Source organism: Euprymna scolopes, chromosome 22 (assembly GCF_053919585.1).
Source record: "Euprymna scolopes isolate OS-2025 chromosome 22, ASM5391958v1, whole genome shotgun sequence".
In the NCBI taxonomy this organism is placed as follows: Eukaryota; Metazoa; Mollusca; class Cephalopoda; order Sepiida; family Sepiolidae; genus Euprymna; species Euprymna scolopes.
In genome coordinates, this window is record NC_136503.1 from 38,856,848 (window position 1) to 38,878,798 (window position 21,951).

At 35.6% G+C, this 21,951-nt stretch overlaps 1 protein-coding gene across 1 annotated transcript in view; it reads right to left on the bottom strand.

The window, feature by feature from the left end:
- The window catches only part of LOC145243993 (uncharacterized), a 32,132-nt gene that overhangs the window by 1,304 nt on the left and 8,877 nt on the right, over window positions 1–21,951 (bottom strand). The gene's annotated exons all lie outside the window — the stretch shown is intronic.

A 21,951-nucleotide genomic window follows, 5' to 3' on the forward strand; every position in this document is an offset into this window, starting at 1 on the left:
GATAAAGCCCACATTATCCTTGGACGCAGGCTGAAGCTGTTCAAAGAAGATGACATTTCACCCAGACTTGACCAACCAACCATGGTCAAACAGTTCAACCAACTCAGCACAAAAACCAACACCGAGCTTTTGACTTCATACAAGATGTAAAAAATTAAGCTCTGCAAACATCGACAACACTCTTCAAGGCCTACCAACTTTCTCTGACGACTTAATTCATCAAACCCAAACCCTCATGGATTTTCGCCACATGCAAAAAATCCGGACAGCAATAACAACCAACATTGAACTCACATCAGTTTGAGTTAACTGCGACGTGCACATGGAAAAATTCAACAACTGGACCTTATGGAAAAAGTCACTAGTTCAAAAATGAGTTAGTTGCTCCACGCACATTGGTCGTTCATTGATTCAACCGATGCATGGGGACCCGATCAACACGAATGATGCACACTGACCCCAGTACAGACTCACTTGTACTAGGCACTGCAGACTTGCTTGCAAGCCCTCGTGCATCTGACTTCAACCATACTTCACTTAGACTCTGCAGACGTACTTGCAGACTGACGAACAATCGTGTAGATCCACTTGCACTCACCCATTATTCTTAACCAACCCTGCCGAGACACAACACAAGACATATCTATTAATTGATAATGATCAATTATCTAGGGAGAGGGCCTTGTCGCAATTTCAATATCACCGCCTCCATTTTTTTCTTTCTTTCTTCGCCCCCGCTGCTTCCCTTACCTTAACCAAAGGACACGATTGGCTAAACGCGAGCTAACGTATGAATATATCTGGGTTCAGTGAATTCATTCACCTACCCTTTATCTTTTCATCATCAACGTCGCTACACATATCGGAATTTAAATATATTAACAAAACGCCAACAAAACAGGCAATGGACATTTTTGCTGTTTACTTTTTGGCTGTGTCTACCTTGTTAGTTGTTGGGTCGATTCTCCCCGGACGACTGGCCCCACAACAGTGGCACTCAAGAATTGTTGTGGCTTAAATGTTGAAAGAAGAACGAGAAGTATATATATTATTCCTTAATCGGAATTCATTTTTGAGATGAGCATTATATATATTAATTTATTTTTATTTCAGACTATTATTCTCATCTTTATTAGTTGTTGTTTTCATCTTTATTGGTTGTTGTTTTTTTTTCACAACGTTTCGGCCAACTATTTCTCTGGCCTTCGTCAGGTGGTAACCGCGATGGATAGGAACTTCGAATCTCCTAACTGCATTCTCAGCAATCACTGCCATCCGTAGTTGTTGTCGAAGGCCAGAGGAATAGTTGGCTGAAACGTTGTGAAAAAAAACAAAAACAACAACAACCAATAAAGATGAGAATAATAGTCCGAAATAAAAATAAATTAATATATATAATGCTCATCTCAAAAATGAATTCTAATTAAGGAATAATATATATACCAATCGGTACGGACCCGACTATGGAAGATCAGATAATAAATAAACGTGGATTTATAAGATAAAAGAATCCTACTTTGATCGCCCTTCGGGGCCCATGACACAGTTGATAGAGACATTGAATCTCTACGGTTCCAGATGGACATTGTCTGAAGATAGCGGTTTCAATCCTACCCAAAGCGTGCCAGAGGTTTACTTGGCCAAAACGTGGTGAGACGACAACAACTACAGATGGCAGTGATTGCTGAGAATGCAGTTAGGAGATTCGAAGTCCCTATCCGTCGCGGTTACCACCTGACAAAGGCCAGAGGAATAGTTGGCCGAAACATCTTGAAAAAAAACCACAACTAATAAAAGATGAGAATAATAGTCCGAAATAAAAATAAATTAAGAACGAGAAGGTTTGGAAACAGTGAAATGAAATATATATTAACAAAAAATACAGAAATACATATTGGTTGAGTGGGACTCCGCTCAACTGGAAGGGCAAAGTAACGTTATGAACCACTCCCACTGAGTTTAAGGTCCAAACTGCTCGATAGCAGAAATTGGTTACCAGAACTGATGTCAGGAATAGTAATGGGTGCCGGTAAGGTGTCATGGCCTACAAAGCGAACGAAAACAGATGATTTCGGCTGCAATAGAAAAGAAACATTTATTTTTCAGAAATTTTACAAAGAAAAAAATTTATTTACGTTTATTCATTTTTTTATATTAAATAAACCACCGTTTATGAAGCCGGGGAGGGAGCGCACTCGAAGATTAAAGAGATTTTCAGTTGGATGATAAACGCCATCACAAGAAGATTGGAAAAATAGGTGGAATAGGCAAAAGATTACTAAAGTGGAATTGATTATCCAAGAGGACAGTTCAAATATTTGTTTACATTAGACTTGAAGACGACAATGTAATCTATTAGCAAGCAGCCTTATAGTATTTTATTCCACAAATGAGATATTCTAGGAATGAAACTTTGATCCAGTAAGTGAAAGTTCTTTTTTGTGGTCGTTTAGGCGAGTTCTTGTTGTGAATGTTTTACAAAAAATTGGAGCTCAGTCGAACACTTACTATAAGCATAAAGATGCAACAGAGAGAGGCTAGCAACATTTTGTGTGAAAATGGCTGTAATTAAGAAACAGTTCTGTGCGAGCCTTTCCTAGTCTCACACAAAAACATGTGTTCACATCTCAAGCCATATTTCTTGTCATATACATACGCGCGCACAAACATACACGCACATGTACACACAAGTAGATATATTAACGTTCGCGTACATACACTCACATTCACGTGTATACACACACACACGCTAGCGTACACACATGTACTCACATACGCGCACATGTACGCACACATGGACAAAGTCACTTCCCCTTTCAAAGGAAACCCACACATGCGCAAAAGACCACTGGAAACAATTATAAAAGCAAGAGCAATAAGCAGCATCTTCCTTTTCGGATCAGCTCTCGAGCTGAGAGGTTCGACGAACCAGCCGCCTCCCTTTCAGGAGGCGTGTGCCTCACGCCACTTGCTACTACGTGGGACAAGAGCTAACAGACTGTACGTACACCTTACACGTTTTCTATCTCCATGGCCTGAATTGACTTTTTCTTATTTTCTCTCTCTATACTACAATAGATTTTCCTTCTCACCAGCTACCAGCGAGAGACGCACACCAAACTGGATCGACTTTCTCTCTTTCTCTCTCTATGACAATAGACTTTCCTTCTCACCAGTAAACAGCGAGAGACGCACGCCAAACTAAACACGTGTAGTACCCTTTTCTTTCATTTGTTTCTTCACAAAATAAATTCCAGTTCGTTTAATTCAAGTAAACGCATTGTTCGTTCCTTCCTCAAAGCAATTCATTTTTCCTTTCTCAATTCAATTCATTTCTCCTTTCTCAATTCAATTCATTTCTCCTATTTTTCCTAACGACTGGGGGATATATGTATAATATATCCACCAGTCCACTACAGGTCTGTTCATTTGCATCTTTTGAAGTCAAAATTTGCGAAAACAGATTGCAATTCATAAAAACTTTATAGCAATCAAAAGATACCTCAAAGTAATAACATCGATGCTAGATGTTCATCCCACCTTTCGAAATTTTGGAGATTATAAATTGTAAACAAGCCAATATGATTTTTTTTTTTTCAATTACTAAAAATCTTAGCATTATCACATTTTAATGAAATTTTCAGCATTTACTTCTTTAATCTTTGTATATAAATTCGTATTTCTGTCCGTTTGTTCACAATTTGATTAATATAAACAAAAGGTCCATTACTTTTTTTTTATTGCCAAGCCCCTCCCCCATTTTTTATACAATACTTTATTAAAATATGTTATAAAGAATGAGGGAGGGGGTTCCTTTGAAAAATGTGGCATAAGGCCAAAAGGAATGCGGAGGGGGGAGAAGTGGGGGTCGGGGTCGGGAGATCATCCACTTTGTCTATTCCTTAAGCTAGTTTATCACTCACCATAATACCTCATTCATTATAGTTTATCACTCACCATAATACCTCATTCATTGTAGTTTATCACTCACCATAATGTTATATATATAGTTCATTATTATTATTATTGTTGTTTGTTATTATTATTGTTCGTTGTTAGGTCTTATTAAAAGTGATGCTTAGAGAGTCTTAGAGAGTTTGTTGTTGTAAGAGAGATTGTTCGTTTTATAAAGATATTCATATATATTAAAATGTTCACTTAGATGTGTTGATGGAAGCTCTTAGAGTGAGGAGATATAGAGTTCACATTGTAGATATGAGATGTATATGTCAAGACATTTTATAACACAGATATATAGACATATAATAACAATTTTCACTTTACCTTTTGGTAGAATTACAACACAAAGACGACGTTTATAAAAACACATGATGGGTTTATTTCTTCTCACGACCGGCCGTGGTTTTCTGAGTCAAGAATTCAAAGCTTCACATATTAAGTTTCAAAAGTGACCGTCTCGCTTCTAGACGTTCGAATGTCCATGTCTAGACTGTCGTCTGTCGTCCTCAGACTCCCTCTGAGTTTCTCCCCCAGTTTCTCTATATCTAGAACTTCCCATTTTCCATGACGTCATACACATGTTAAAACATGTGCCTTCTTTCACGTGTTCTGGACATGCGTGTCCAAAACGTTTTCCTTTGTTTACAAAAGGAATTTTAACCTATATTCCCAGTAACCTATTTTTTCCAATATGTTAAAAACATGTTTATTAAATTATCTTGTATAGTTGCATTCCTCAATTGAATTTTTCATAACAGAATTGACAACGCATTCTTTTCTTGAAACTATTTTATCTCTAAGCTAAACAATGGTTTGTTTTACATTCCATTTTCTAATTCTCTCTCGTAATCTATTTCTAAACCTAATTTACGAGGTTCGAATTTCGTCTATTCTATTTCATTTTAACTAAATCTCTATTTTTATACTTACATGAAAAGGGGGCAGCCCTTATCATGTAACAATAATACCTCATTCATTGTGGGCCTAAGCTAAAATTCCCTACATGCGTGAATGTTTTTCAAAATTTCATTTATAATAACATTTTTTATTTACAAAAACAGGAAAAAATTTTTTTCAAGCAAAGCAAAAGCAAAAAGAAATCAAAGCATTTATAAGCGAAAAAACAAAAAGTTGTACATGTAACTAAAAAAGAAAATGCTGAATGATGGGCGATGGGACATGTCTATGCCTTAAATACACGCCAAAATAAAGAAAAATAACAATAAGAAAAATAAATGAACATAACAAAATGCTATGTTGTGTTAGCTGTGGGCCCTCCCAGCCTACTCTGGTTGCTGAAGCACTCGTTGTTTTCCGGCAATTGCCGAAAACAAGCCAGACACTTCCTAAATAGGAGTGGGCAATTTATGGGCAAAAGAAAGGCGGGATGGGGTCCTTGGGGTATGCGGTGACCTCCAAAATAAGTACCAAGGGGATGGGTCAAGGAGTGAAAATAACTTTGATGAGAAAGGGCATTCTGGAGGTATTCTAACACCTAAAATAAACAGGGGATGTGACACATTCACACAATTAACTAAGGGATAGTTCTTTTAGTCTTTGCTGTGTCAGGACCTAAGGGCGGTATGTGCCATGCTCAGGCAGGGAACACATACTCAAATTTGTTTCGAATAAATACAACTAAGCTCGCGGTGTGAATTCACCTCCGTTTAAATATCGCGAGAGGCAACCTCCTTTTATCACATCTGATTTTGATTTTAAGCTGATACTTAAAATACGAAATCAGACTGTAATGAGAAGGCGGCGACCCCCCATGCCATATCTCTATGCGTGAAACTCACACTACTATGCCTAAGATCGCTAGGAACAACATTCGTTCCTCTCTGGGCCACAATGGATCCATGTTGTAGACCACGGACTTCAAGTCCAGGCACGTAACCTGATCAGGGATGATGTGAGCTGTTACCCCACTGACACGTCTATAATTCACGCAGTCTAGAGTTATTACAGAATGCATGTTCTACTGTTTCTACCTCATCCTCCAGACAACATGGGAAAAAGGGGTCGATAGTCCGACCAATCCTGAAGCGCATGCCATTGAGGCATAGTGCATTACAAACCAATCATCAGGTCAGAGAATATTCCGAATTATTTAGGTAACTCTGGCCTGGTGCCCAATTCAACTGTAGTCGCTCCCCTAGTTGGTCCGAAGCAGTCCCCACCAGCGATATAGTGCTTTCCTAGACTGAGCGAGGTCACTAAACTCCAGCAACACTTAAAGCGCTGCTTGGCATTCGTTATGGAACTGTGGTTGACCCCTCGGCCTCCGAAGGCATTCAGCCAGGTGATTGGGGATGAGGTCAACAAAAGCATCATCGACCACAGGGCTTCGTCAGAGTTCTACTCAGCATGTTTGTGGCTAGCTAAGTCCGGCATTCCTAAGCCCTCATCACGCAGTCTTTGAGTGCAGACCTGTCTTTGAACAATTCCAAAGGAGTGAGAAGAGGGAACGCATTAATGCATTTAACCAATCCACATACAGGAGTAGTACAGACAGTCGATAAAAAATTAGCAGAAAGATGCAAGTGGAGCACACCTCTGCCCTACCTTTAAGGGAAAGACCCCTATGACGCCAAATCCTTACAGACACTTTGACCTTTGACTGTACTTTCGACCAATTCTTGTCCAAATGGAGACCCGGTTCAAACCAAACGCCATGGATCCGAACCGGGCCATCGGTCCAATTAAATTGACCTGGAAGCGAAGGAGTGCCTCTCCAGGCAGCCAACTTTAGGCCATTGGAGTAACCTCTTCATACTGCCTGTGAGCCTTAATGATGGCTAGAGACGCAGCATGTAACATCATCGGCATACGTGGAAACCCTGGCGCGTGCACTGCCAGGCAGAGCAATTCCACGCAGGGCCAGTATCCTCAATTTGCATATGAGCTGCACAAAAAGTCCATTACTGTCCTCTTATTCCTACTTATAAGACGATTCTTGCAAAATATACGATTAAGAGGTAACCTCATTTGCATATTACATTAAGTAAAATCGATCTTACTCAATAACTGTGTGTTAGTTACTGTTTATAGCGAGAGAATTGTTTTAAGTGTTCTATTTAAGATATTTAAAGTTGATTTATCTGAGAATTAGAAAAATGATTAATTCTGTCCTAGCCAACTGAACCATTTCTTGCAAGGGGGGGGAGTCACTTTTCACAACGCCGTTTTTTGCAAGGCACATGTGCATTTATGTTTATAAACGTTATTTTTTTTTTCAGGGTCATGACGTCATAAGTTGTCATAGTACGGTTGGCAAAGGCGTTTGCTACTTACCTTTTTCTTTTCTTTCCCTCTTTTTCATTTTAGATTCAAGCCTGCTTACGCATCTAATTTTTTTTTTTTGGTTGCACAAGCACTTGCTATTTTTATTGAAAATTATTTTGATTTATTTTTGAGGGGAGGGGGGAGGGGAGGGGTCGAGGTTGTTACCTACTTCTTCCATTCTTTCCTGGGGGGGGGTGCTCAATATCCTTAGTATATCAGCTCTGTCCAAACCGAATTTCATGTCTACCCGGGTAACGTCGGGTATCCATGCTAGTACATATCTATAAATCTTAACGGACCCTTGCTCGCTTGTATCTTGTCTTCGACAATCGGGCAATTCCATCTTTTAAGAAACGGGATGACTGTTGAACTATATATATATATATTTCCCCAAAACCTCTGGCCTTGATGGAGGGGAGACTAAAACTTGCTGCTATGGTTTCAAATGATCTGAAATAACAGCAAGGGGAGACTCGATTCCAAATATTTCTCGTATGTTATATCTCCCCACTTTCGGAAATAGGGTACGATTATGAATATTTTCAGTATTAAATAATTGGACCAAGTAAAGAATAGATACCCCGTAGTAGACGACGACGCCTGGCGGTGCCAGGCGCACATTTCAACTAATACCGGTGATTCGACCTTGACATTGGCACAAGCACATGGCGTCGGTTGTTTTTAAACACGTCAAATAGCAAACATGCTCGAATATTCACCAGCAATTTTTTTTTTAAAATATATTTAGAAAACTTTTGAAGATTTAAAAGAAAAAGTATATATTTACAAAACATTTTTTTTTTTTAAGTAAGTAACAAAACGAACGTATTTAAATAAAAGATATTTTAATAAATGGGTGTCTCTTTCTGTTTCGGATTTTTGCGACCAAGATTGATTTTTATGTACCGTGTTTTGAGGGGGTGGGGTTCTGTGTGCGTTTTTAAGACAATTAAATATTTATTTAATTATTCTTTAAAATATTAACTTCAGCGACAATTAATATATTTTTCAAATAATATTTTGAAATATTAAATTTTTACGAATATTCGCGAGCAAGATTTTTTTTTTAAAATAAAAGATATTTAAATAAATGGGTGTCTTTCTGAGTGCGTTTTTTTAAATAAATATAAAAATTATAAAAAGATTTCTATCTTGTGATACTACATTTCATCTTTATAAAAATAAAAGTTATAAAAAGATATGTGAATAAAATAATATATTTTTTTTTATCTCGATTGTTTATACTTGTGATTTTATTATGCATAAAAAATTGCCTCGGCCTAAAAGGATTTCTCCTTCACTGACCACCGACATACATCGCACTGTAAATAAATATTGAATTGTATTAAAAACGTACAAAAAAAAAAATAAAAAAAAAAAAATGGCCAAAACCGTATAGAATGAACCTTTTTTTTATAAGTTTTATTCAAACAGTCTTTATTTGAACTTAATGGACTGTTGTTGTTTTTTTTTGTTTTTTTTATTTATCAACTGTTTTATTCTTTTTATCAAACAAAAATAGAACTTTTATAATGAAATAATCTATAAAGTCTATTTTTATGTCTGTAAAAGTTTGTTGAAAGTTCAAATAAAGTTTATAATTTAATTGAAAAAAAAAAACACCGTCTTTTTTTTTTTTTTAAATAAAACTAACTTTAATTTTAAAATTTCGAAACAGTCCATAATATATATGTCATTATAAAAGTTCTATTTTTGCTTGATAAAAAGAATAAAATAGTAATTAAAAAGTTCTGTAAATACGCACTCAGAAATACACACATTTATTGAAATATCTTTTATTTTTAAAAAAATCTTGCTCGCAAATATTCGTAAAAATTTAATATTTAAAAATATTATTTTGAAAATATATTAATTGTCGCCGAAGTTAATGTTTTAAAGAATAAATATTGAATTGTCTTAAAAACGCACACAGAACCCCCACCCCCACCCTCACAAAACACGGTACATAAAAATCAATCTTGGTCGCAAAAATCCGAAACAGAAAGAGACACCCGTTTATTTAAATATCTTTTATTTAAATACGTTCGTTTTGTTACTTATTTTAAAAAAATGTTTTGTAAATATATACTTTTTCTTTTAAATCTTCAAAGGTTTTGTAAATATATTTAAAAAAAAAAAATGCTGGTGAATATTCGAGCATGTTTGCTATTTGACGTGTTTAAAAACAACCGACGCCATGTGCTTGTGCCAATGTCAAGGTCGAATCACCGGTATTAGTTGAAATGTGCGCCTGGCACCGCCAGGCGGCGTCGTCTGCTACGGGGTATCTATTCTTTACTTGGTCCAAATAATTTTTATACACTGAAATTTACTTTATGTATGAAAACCAAAGAGGGGAGATATAACATGAGAAATATTTGGAATCGAGTCTCCACTCGTTGTTATTTCAGATCATTTGAAACCATAGCCACAAGTTTTAGTCTCCCCTCCATCAAGGCCAGAGGTTTTGGGAAAATATCAGATATTTTGTTATCCATATGCAAAACAAGGAAAACAAATGACTGCTTTACAGCTGACTACAATATTGTTGTCTTCAAGTCCAACGTAAACAAGTTCTTTATGAACCATCCTCCTAAATAATCCAATTTACAAAATTTCCACTTTCTATTACTACGCTATAATCTCATTGATTACTGTACACCCATTAACCCTTATCCTCGAGTGGCCTCCAGGCCTTGATAAGTGGTGACTCCTATGTCAAAACAAAGGATGCAGTATCTTTCCACCCTAAAAAGAATCCTCTAAAATTACTACCATTATGGGTTTTCGAGGATGCTGAAAACGAAAATAATGTTTAAAATTTTAGTAGTTTCCAAGATATGAAGAAATTATATCAAAACGTGGGGGATCACTTTTGTATATTCATTTAACGTAAAATGAGCATTCACTTTATGGCCATCTTTTGGGAGGGGAAGTCTGTTATTTTTTTAGGGCCGGTGTTTATTGTGACCTGGTAAACCAACACAACCTACCTTAAAAACTTGTTTCTTTAGGTTTTTGGATGTGCTGAAAATGAATATTGCATTTAATTTTTCCGCAAATAAGTATTTTTCCGGGTATTTAGCAAAAACTTGTGCGCTTGCATAAATTACGTTATTAAATACCTGGAAAAATACTTATTTGCAAAAAATTTAAATGTGATATTCGTTTTCAGCAATCCGAAAACCTATTGAAAACAAGTTTTTTAAGGTAGATTTTGTGGTCTAAGCAGGCCACGATCACCAAATCAACAACCCTTAAAATAAAGAAAACAAAAACAGACGCCCCTCCCAAAAAAGGTGGCTATAAAGTGGGTGTCAATTTTATGTTAAATAAATATAGAAAAGTGATCCCCCATTTTTTGAAAATATATTTGTATCTTGAAAACTACTCATTTCCTAGAATTTTCAGCACCCTCGAAAACCCATACACTGATAATTTTAAAGGTCTTTTTGAGGTGGAAAGATACTGCACCTTTACCGATGTTTGAATCAGTCATTTGTTTTCCTAGTTTTGCATATGAATTACAAAATATCTGATATTTCTCCAAAACCTTTGGCTTTGATGGAGGGGAGACTTGATTCCAAATATTTTTCATCATTAAGTAAATTTCAGTGTATAAAGATTATTTGATGCTGGAGATATTCATAATCGTACCCTATTTCAAAAAGAGGGGGAGATATAACACAAGAAATATTTTGAATAAAGTCTCCCCTTGTTATTTTAGATCATTTGAAACCATAGCAGCAAGTTTCAATCTCCTCTCCATTAAGGCCAGAGTTTTTGGGTATATATATATATTTTACAATAGAAAAATGCGAACATGAAAAGTAATATAGTTAAGCTTAAACATAGAAAAGTAAAGGACTAAGTTGTTAAAACTGGAAGAGAAAAGGACAAGATATTCTAGTAAAAAATATAATAAATTTATAACTTAAAATATTGCAACATTAAGAATTGATTATATAATGTTATAAATTGAATTAAAAAATGTTAATGCTGCAATATTTTAAGTTAAATTTATCACATTTTTTATTAGAATATCTTGTCCTTTTCTTTTGCAGTTTGAACAACTAGTCTTTTACTTTTTGTTATATCCTTACTTTAAATAAGAATAGAGCAAGAAACACGGGGTTACGGGTGAAAGACAAAGGGGTTTATTTACAAGGGAATATATGTGACATAAGAGTTACTCGACATCTTTTCTTCTCTTCCTGTCTTTTTCCTTCTCTCTCAGTCACGTGAGAGGGTCAATATATCTATAGTTCATTTCATCTATGAAGGGATGTTAGGTTATTCCATTACATCACCTTCCTCCCAAGCTAAATTCTTCCATAGAATTTTGTTTCTACCATTTTTTCCTTTTTAGACTTTGTCCAAAAAATTCGGTCCTTTTCCTTTCACTTCTCCTCACGATTTGTGTTTGCCGATTTTTTACTTTTGGAGAGTGACAGGATTTCTGAGTTATTGGTACTTCCTTGTTTGGAGGTTGTGTATAGAAAGTGTCATATAGCACTTCCATTGGTAACTCTTGGTTTCTGACTGTTTCTATGGATCGGGGTCTCACTTGGTTAATATGTTTTTTGTGGAAAAAAGTCTGCCCTTTTATAATGTAAACCATTCTCCCAGTTCTTGAGATTATGCCTTCTTCCAAAAAACTAATTTCAGCTGGGGATAATTTAGCATTTGTATTTGATGTTATCCTATATATTGCTAAAAATTTTTAATGCTTTTTTCTTCTGTGTCAATGTTATTCTTTTTTAAAGCTCGTTTAAAAGTATCGACAAATCTTTCCACTTGTCCGTTTGATCGAGGGTTAAAAGTTGGTGTTGTAATGTGTTCCATGGCCAGTGCCTTACAGTAGTGCTTGAATTCTTGACTTGTGAACATAGTGCCTTTATCACTAACAATTGTTTTTGGAACTCCGAACTGACTAAATACCTTGTCCAGTGCTTTTATTGTGTTTGCCGTTGTAGGGTGTTTGTATTTAAAAATTTCTGGCCATTTTGACATACTATCTATGATTACTAGGTAATAATATCCCTTCAGAGGTCCTGCGTAATTGCTATGGATGCGTGTCCAGGGTACATCTGTTTTAGGCCAAGGTTGAATCCATATGGGGGGGGGAGACTTTGCAGCTAGTTGGCAACCTTTACATAATTTCACCATTTTCTCAATGTCCTGATCCATTCCAGGCCAGTATGTGAATCCTCTCATTAGGGCCTTCATTCTGGAGATTCCAGGATGTCCCATGTGGAATTCTTTCAGGATTTTCTTGTGTAATACTTTATCACACATAGAAAATGGAAAAACTTAATCCTTTTCTATTCTTTTCGTCTTGTCCCACTTGTTTTTTTTATCCGTTTTCGCTGCTTTCTTTATTTCCTCAAGTGTAACAGGAAGTTCCCTAACAGTATTTATTAATATATCTGTTAGTTCATTTTCTTCTTTTAGTGCTGCTATAACAGTTTCTTCAAATTCAGTTTTACTGGGGATCAATCTCGACAAACCATCTGAATGTGCAATTTTACTAGATGCTAGGTATTTCATTTTGAAATCGTAATTGAGCAAAATAATACTCCATCTATGTAATCCATTTACCGTATGATTAGGAATCCCTTTATTTCGAACCAAAAATCGATAGTAATGGTTTATGGTCCGTTTCCAAGATGAAAGATCTTCCATGAATGAATCTATGAAACTTTCTCACGGCATACACAATCGCCAAACCCTTTTTCGATCTGACTACTTTCTTTCAACGAGTAATAAAACCCTTGAGGCGTGAGAAATTGGTTTAGTAGATCCATCTTCCATTCTGTGTAGGAGCACTGCTCCTAAACCATATTCACTCGCATCTGCCACTCAATTAAATCCTTTTTAGGATCGTAATGTGCTAACACTAAATCCGATAACAAACATCTTTTAATTTTTTGGAAGGCTTCCTCACATTCTTTTGTCCAGAGCCATGTTTTATTCTTCTTCAATAATTCATTTAATGGTACTCTTAGTTCATGCATATTTGGGATATAAGAATTATAGTAGTTTGCTAGACCCAAGAATGACTGACACTTATCTACATTGTCTGGTCTAGTCATGTCTAATTGCTTGTCCTATTTGGGTTAGGTCTTCTACCTTTCCAATCAATTATTTGTCCCAAATATTCGATCTTGTCCATACCAAAATTACATTTTTCGAGAGCCACTTTAAATCCGTAGTCTTCTATTTTCTCAAATACCTTCCGAATATGGTTTTTATGTTCTTCAACATTTTTGCTTCTTATCAAAATGTCATCTAAATAAGCCATTGCAAATTCCAAGCTTACTAGCATGGCATCCATAATTTGTTGAAATAAATTTGGTGCTACTTTCAACCCAAACAGCAATTGTTTTAGAGAAAATAATCCTTTATGAGCATTCATTGTCAGGTATTTAGAACACTCTTCGTGGACTTTGACCTGCAAACATGCTTCTGATAAGTCAATTTTTGTGATAATTTTTCCTCCATTTAACTTAGAAAATATTTCCTCAGTGATAGGGAGTGGATAGTTATGATTGATCCTTTAAGGACTCATTCAGTCCCATCGAAAAATCTCCACATACCCTGATTTTTTTCTTTTTAACAAACTGTGAGTGATGTCCATTCAGAGTAGTCCACTTTTTTTATTACTCCGATTTCTTCGAGTCTATTTAATTCTTTTTCGATTGTTTCTAATGCCAGATACGGAACCTTCCTTTTGGGTTTAAACACCGGTTTCGCTTCATCTTTCACTTTCGTTTTAGTGCAGCAACCCAGACATTCAGAAAATACATTTTTAAAATCCTTCTTCAAATCCCCAACAAATCTTCCTGGCAGTTTGGAACTTTCAGATCCTGTCACATTTACTCTTTTGCAAAATGAGTTTATTGATTTCTCCCATAAATTGAAAAGTATTATCAAATGTATACCGAATAGATTAGAATTTTTCCCAGGTATCACATACATTTTAGTTTTTAACGTCTTTTCATTCAGGGTGACATTAGTATAAAATTCACCCTTAAATTTTAATCTATTTCCAGAAATTCCTCTGTCAATTTTCTTTGTGTTTTGCAGCTTTGGAGAACCAATTTTCTTCCATGTTGTTTCATCAATTAACGATATGTCACTTTCAGTATCCAAAAGACTTTACTTTCCGGCCATTAATTCTAACTTCCATATATTTCCTTTTTTTACCATACATGGATTTTTTTTTTTAGAATCAATGGCCTTTATTTCAGGCTTACAGTATTTCTCCTTTTTGCATACTGTTGACTTGTGTCCTTTATGCCCGCACTTATAGCATATTTTGCTTTTGAAGTAGCACTCTTTTGTGAAGTGATTCTTTCCTCCACACGTCTTACATTTTTTTTCCCATAGTGGTCACCTTGCTTTACCCTTTGTGTTTTGTCAACATTTCTCTTCGCTACTAGTATTATCCTGTTTTAAATTTAACAGTTTCTGGCATTCCTCAGTAACTTTCTGTAAGGTTATTTCTATGTCTTGGTTCATAATGGATAATATCCTAGAACGAATCTCTTTATCCTTCGAGGATGTTAACCCTTGCACAAATATCAAGCATTTAAACATGTCCCTTTTTTTTTTTTTTTAGGTCTTTCAACCTAAATAACTTGCATTGGGCATTTACCCTCAGCATAGGCGATAAAGTCTTCATCTCGTTTCAAAATATTTAAATACCTAAAGCGAGTATAAAATAAGCTATCCCATTCCCCAAAAATGTTTGATAAAATTTCTATAGTCTCTTTAAAAGAAATATTTTCGGGTTTCCTTGGGAGTATAAAATTGGTATACTTGGTATTTTCATGGGAACCCAGTTTTTGCAACAGTAAAATATTTTCTTCATCCGACGAGGCCTGACATCATTTGGAAAAAAATATTTTTGTATCTAGAATAATATGCTGGAAACTTTAAGCCATTAGTTGGTTCATATAAAGAATCTGTCAGCGAATTTGCAATTCCTTCCAGAGAGAACCGACAATCCTTTTTTTCTTGTTTTTAATACTTCATTTTGTTTTAACTGTTCTTTTTGTAAAAATTTCATCTGGCTTTGTTGAGTCGCCAGTGCTAATTGTATTGTTTTTGTAAACTTGGCTAATTGTTCCATGTTGAAGAATGTGTTTTTTTAAACATAGTAATAAAACAAAAGGTTAATAGTACCTGCACAAAGCATTAAATAAATTCACTGAATAGTTTTGTTTTAAACAAAAAAAAAAAAAAATTCTTTTGTAGACAAGATTTTTGGAGGGGGTTACACACGAAATTGACACTGAACCAACAGCATACAAGCGTTCCTTGCAGCCGTATTTTTTTTTTTCTCATGAAACAAAAAGAAATTTGAAATGGACAACTTTCAAAAATTGTTCCTTTCAATGCTTCGGGAAATGTCAATTTTTTTTTTCTTTTTTCAGTAGGACCGTAACAGACTGAGTTAAAAAAAAAAATATATATATATATATAACTTACTTTGTGTGTTTCTTAGATTTTTTTTTCTTCAATAGTTGAATTTTTCCGTGCAGTATTTTTTCTCTTCATTTTCCAATGTTTTTGGCTTAAAGTTTCCTTTTAGTGAATTCGAATCCTGTCGCCATTTGTTATATCCTTACTTTAAATAAGAATACAGCAAGAAACACGGCGTTATGGGTGAAAGACAAAGGGGTTTATTTACAAGGGAATACATGTGACATCAGAGTTACTCAACATCTTTTCTTATTCTCTTCCTGTCTTTTTTCCTTCTCTCTCAGTCACGTGAGAGGGTCAATAGATCTATAGTTCATTTCATCTATGAAGGGATGTTAGGTTATTCCATTACATCACTTTTCCATGTTTAAGCTTAACCATATTACTTTTCATGTTCGCATTTTTCTTTTGTAATCCATTATTTTTTGAGGCTTCCAATGAATTCAGTTGTTCTTTGTTTAATTTCAGTCTTATTTTTTTGCCCCGATAAACACATGTAATAACAATGTACGGTACTCGTCTGCTTTCAATAGAATCCCCCCAATTATCTCCCATTCTGTTTCACTTGTTACTTCTCTTTTTGAATTAGTAGCAGCAGTAGTCACTGAAGCAACGTGGTTGCTACGGAAATCAGTCGTAAGTGTCACTCACCTCCCTACATATTTTTGCAATTCTGAACACCAGAAAACTTGTTTTACTAAACAAAAATTGAAAATTTTTTTCACAATATAGCTGAGAAGGTAATCTATAAACTGTAATAATTGTTTGAAATTTAGTAGAAAAAAAAAACTCGGGCCCTATGTAATGTTCATAACTTTATGTGTATATTAAACAGTTTGACTCCTGTCCAAGTAACTTACATCTAAAATTTCAATTGTTTATACCCAAAATTAGCAGAGAAGATTGGTAGAGTCTGTAAAAGTAAACTCTTTCAACTGACCTCCTGGCAGCCAAATTTTCGCCCAAAAACTGATTAAAAAGCTTGCATGTTTGAATACCCTTTATGTAAAATTTCAAATGTTTAGGCCCCAAAATTGGCTGAATAGTTTGCTAGAGACCTCAAAAGTCTTTTTAACTTTAACCCCTTAGCAACCAAATTTCCGGTTAAAAACAGATTATAAAGCTGGCCCAATGTCGGAATATATTTCACGTAAAATTTCAAATTTTTAGACCAAAAATTGGCCGAGTAATTCGGTAAAGACTGCAGAGGTCAATTTTTTTTTTTTTTTAACTTTGATCCTAATTTTGAGCCCTTAACATTTATTTTGGGCTCGAATCAAATTTAGTTTGATTCATGTCCAAGTAACCTACATCTAAAATGTCAACTGTTTATACCAAAAATTTGCAGAAAAGTTGGGTAGAGTTTGCAAAGGTCAAATCGTTGAACTTTGACAGCCAAATTTCTGACCGACAACTAATTATAAAGATTTTCCCAAATCAATACCACTTATGACAAATCTCGAGTCTGTAGACTGAAAATTGACAGTTTGGTAGAGAAATGTACACACACACGCTATTTCACTTTTATATATACTAGCAGTTCAGCCTGGCTTTACTCGAGCACCATAACAGTATGTACATATGTGTGTGCATATATATTAAAAAGTTTGACTCATCTCCAGGTAACTTACAGCTAAAATTTCAAGTGTTTAGATCCGAGTTTGGTAGAATTTGCAAAGGTAAATTCTTTCAACTTTGATCTCTTGGCAGCCCAATTTTCGCCCAAAAACTGATTAAAAAGCTTGCTGAATGTCTGAATACACTGTATGTAAAATTTCAAATGTTTACACCCAAAATTGGCTGAATAATTTGGTAGAGACCGCAGACGTCAATTTTTAAAAACTTACTCCAATTTTGACCTCTTAACATTTGTTTTGAGCTCAAATCAAAAAGTTTGATTCATGTCCAAGTAACCTACATTTAAAATTTCAAGTATTTAGACCCAAAATTGACGGAGGAATTTGGTAGAGTTTACAAAGGTCAAATTATTGAACTTTGACCCATAGACATAAATTTTTGGCTGTAAAGCGATTAAAAAGATCTTACTGAATCTCAATACCCCTTATGTCAAATCTTGAGTCTGCAAACTGAAAATTGACAGTAGTTTGGTAGGAAAATGTGCACAATTTCACTTTTATGGATATACTAGCAGTTCAGCCCGGCTTTACTTGGGCCCTATGTTATGTTCATAACTTGCCGTACATGTGAATATGCTTTATATAAGATTTCAAATGTTTAAACCAAAAATTGTCCGAGTAATTTCGTATAGATCGCAGAGGTAATTCTTTTATAACTTGAGCCCCAATTTTGACCCATTTAACATTTTAGTCTTAAATCAAAATAAGGTTTTACCCATGCCCAAGTTATCTACATCTAAAATTTCAAGTCTTTAAACCCAAAATTGGAGAAATTTGGTAGAATCTGCAAAGGTCAACTCTTTCAACTTTGACCTTTTGGCAGCAAAATTTTCGCCCCAAAACTGATTAAAATGCTTCACACATGTCTGAATACCCGTTATTTTTAGACCCAAAATTGGCTGAGTAGTTTGCAAAAGTCAAATCTTTTGAACATTGACCCCTTGGCAGCTCAAATTTTCGACCCAAACCAAATTAAAAGCTTGCCCTATCTCTGAATACTCTTTATGCAAAATTTCAAATGTTTACAACCAGAATTGGCTAAATAATTTGGTAGAGACCGCAGAAGTAAATTTTTTTTTTTTAACTTTGACCCAATTTTAACCCCCTAACATTTTTGGGGGGCTCAAATCAAAAAGTTTGATCCATGTTCAAGTAACCTACATTTAAAATTTTAAATGTTTAGCCCAAAATTGGCGGAGGAGTTTTGTAGAGTTCTCAAAAGGTCAATTTATTGAACTTTGACAGCCAAATTTGTGTCCGAAAACTGATTAAAAAGATTTTCCCAAATCTCAATACCTCTTATGCCAAATCTCGAGTCTCTAGACTGAAGTGATAGTCATTTGGTAGAGAAATGTACAAACATTTTCACTTATATAAGCAATGTAAAGTCACATTTTAGAAAACTTAATGAATTTAAATAAAATTTGAAAACCTGAAACATTTTCAAATTTTCTTATATATATTATATACAGATTCCTAGAATTTGGCTTTTTTCGTGTATTGATATTTATATTAAAAACCGTTATTTCTATTTAAAAAGTAAATACAACTTTGTTATATATGGGCCGTGGAATTGCCTTCATTTGTAAAAGATCTAGCTAATTTGCATATTTTTTAAACATTCATTTTAATTAATTCCCTATTAGTTTTTTCAGTTTATGTGTTGAAAGTTTTTAGTTAACTATTGCGTGTAATTATATTCATGCAGATATTCTACACGAGTTATACTTGCGTAATAAGATTACAGTAAACACAGATTTCTTTCGATATATATTTATGTATATATATATATTTGTTTAAAATATTTTGCCTACCAGTGTTTTTATAACCCTATCACCTCCGGGCCACGGGAGCATACTTGTGATGTACCCCTGGGCGTGTTGTTCACTCCCAACTCACAGGACCATAAATGCAACCCAGCAGAACTACATTCTTAATTGTCTAGTGGTGGACCCCACAGGGTGACTAGACTCACTGCTCACTAGAAAATACTGTTCTGCTGCTCAGAGCACGTGAAACGTGCATGACCCTAAGTCCGTGTGGCAACATTGTCCACTTCGGCCGTCGCTTCAACTTCATGCTGGATCTGGTCTGTCTCTTTCATCATCTGACGTCAGGTATACCTGAAATAAACTACATCTTCATTTAGGCCGGCAATCGAGAAACAAAGAAATTCAGGTTATTTTCTTATAAACCAAACAAAATAATTATAAATCATTTTTAGATATTCAGGGTAAAACTTGTTTAAAGTTCAGTTCTTTGGGTTCCTAACAGCTTTGTGATGCAGGTATGTCATAAGGGTCTACTTCACAATATTTCCAGCTACGGTATAACTGGAAATGTTTTCTCAATCATTAAATCATTTCTCTCCGATAGGCTCATAAGAGTAGTGGTAGATGGACAAAAATCGGCCTGCAATATAAATGCTGGAGTCCCTCAGGGGTCACTCCTGGGCCCAACTCTCTTCCTGATCTACATCAATGACCTCCCTAAACACATACTTAAATCATTCGTTGACATCTATGCTGATGACACGACCATCTACGGCAACACATCAAAGGCTGTAAATGACAAAGTTCTCTCTGATTCTCTCTCCTCTGATCTAGAGCGCATGTTTCAGTGGGGGAAGATGTGACTGGTTACCTTTAATGCATCCAAAACCAAACTCCTATCCTTACATCATCAATGCTCTGATCCCCATCTGGCATCAATTGTGATGGATAGCTCTCGTCTGGGTGAGGCCCCGTGTTTTGACAAGCTTCTGGGTTTGACCTTTACTCCTGATCTGAAATGGAACACGTACATCAAGTCTGTTGCCAAGGTCGCTGGAAAGAAGGTGGGTTCCTTCTACCGCTCCAGAAGATATCTCACTACTGATGCAATTCTCTATCTATATAAAAGCCAAGTACGTCCAAGGATGGAATACTGTTGCCATATCTGGGCAGGAGATGCTAAAAACAGCCTATCCTGCCTTGACAGAGTACAAAATAGACTTCGTGGCTTAGTGGGGGATGCCCTTTTCTCTACCCTGCAACCTCTCTCCCACAGAAGAGACGTTGCGAGCCTATCCTTGTTTTATCGTTATTTCCATGGCAGGTGCTCGTCTGAACTCCAATCTCTGGTCCCCCCCTCACCAATCTTTCACGAAAAACACCAGTCTAGCTGAATCCACTGTGAAAAATTTCCTCCACTCTATATCTGTGCCTAAATCAAAACGCGGATTCCATGAACAAAGCTTCTTTCTTAGAACTGCACGCCTGTGGAACTGTTCCGTCTGCCTGCTTCCCACCGGACTACAACTTGGATGTGTTCAAGTCCAACGTTAACAAATTCCTAATGAACCGCCCCCTTAAGTAAACACTTCATCAAATCTCCACACTAACGTAATGTACTTGCAATAACCCTTATCCCTGAGTGGCTTCCGGGCTTTGATAAGTGGTGATCACTGTGTAAAAAAAAAAAAAAAAAAAAGGTTGTAAGTTCATTTAATTTCCTCGCTTAGAACAAGAGTTTTTCAACTTAGCTTTCATGGGGTTTCTGGACCCCACCCCACCGGGCGGGACGCCACGGCGATGTGCACGCCTCGATGCTAACCAGCAAAAGACCCTATTTCTAAAACAATGTTTTTTTTTATTAAATCGACTGCTCTCCTCCCCCTCTTTCATTTGAAGATTACTTTCTCCGAATCCCTTCTTCCTCTATCCTATTCTATATTCTTTTGTGAATTTCTTTCTCTTTCGTAAACATATCTAATTCTCTCTCCCCCCCCGCCTCCTTATCCTTTCTTTGTCTTCAATTCAAACTACTTTTCTCTCAAAGAAACTGTATTATCTGTCCAAACTAACTTATCAGCTAACTCTCGCATTTTCCAAGTTTCGTTTCTTGCTCCCTTAGTGGTTTGACAATTAACTAAACCATGTGACTTTATGACAACCTTTTCCAGCCAACCAAGCAGACTTCGTCGCCATGTCAACTTCACTTCTTTATCATATTAGAAAAGAAACATTCCAGACTTTGAGAAACAAATTTCTCATACCCTATATCGAACACTCCACCCAACTGTTAGCCTGTAGCAGGGTGAATTGGTTAATACCAAATTTTTAATGTATATATGGTATTCAAACCAATGCGAAACTTGAGGTTTTAGTCGGGGAAAATTATGCAAAAGTGAAAATTAAAAATGAAATTTGCCAAGTGAAGGTCGAACGACAGCATTACGAATATGCATGAATGATGTAATAGCTATTAGTTCATGCTTCAATTTTTCGCCTTGCAAACATTTTCGTAGTCCATGCATTAACAAAGGAAAAAGTAAATCATAAATATTTGGTTTCGATTCTCAATGATGGCGCACGAGTCATTTTTTTAACATATTGGTCTATGATATAAATCTCACCTGTGTTTAAATGTATGCATGAATATATGTATGTCTCGCAAAAACTTTTAACAGATTGGATTTTCAAGAGATCGGTATCATTTTGAAGCTCAACCCTTCGGACGACAAATATCGAAAAATTGGCCCAAACCATTAATTCCTTTACCCTCAACTACGCACTTTACTACAGGGAGGGGTTGCTTT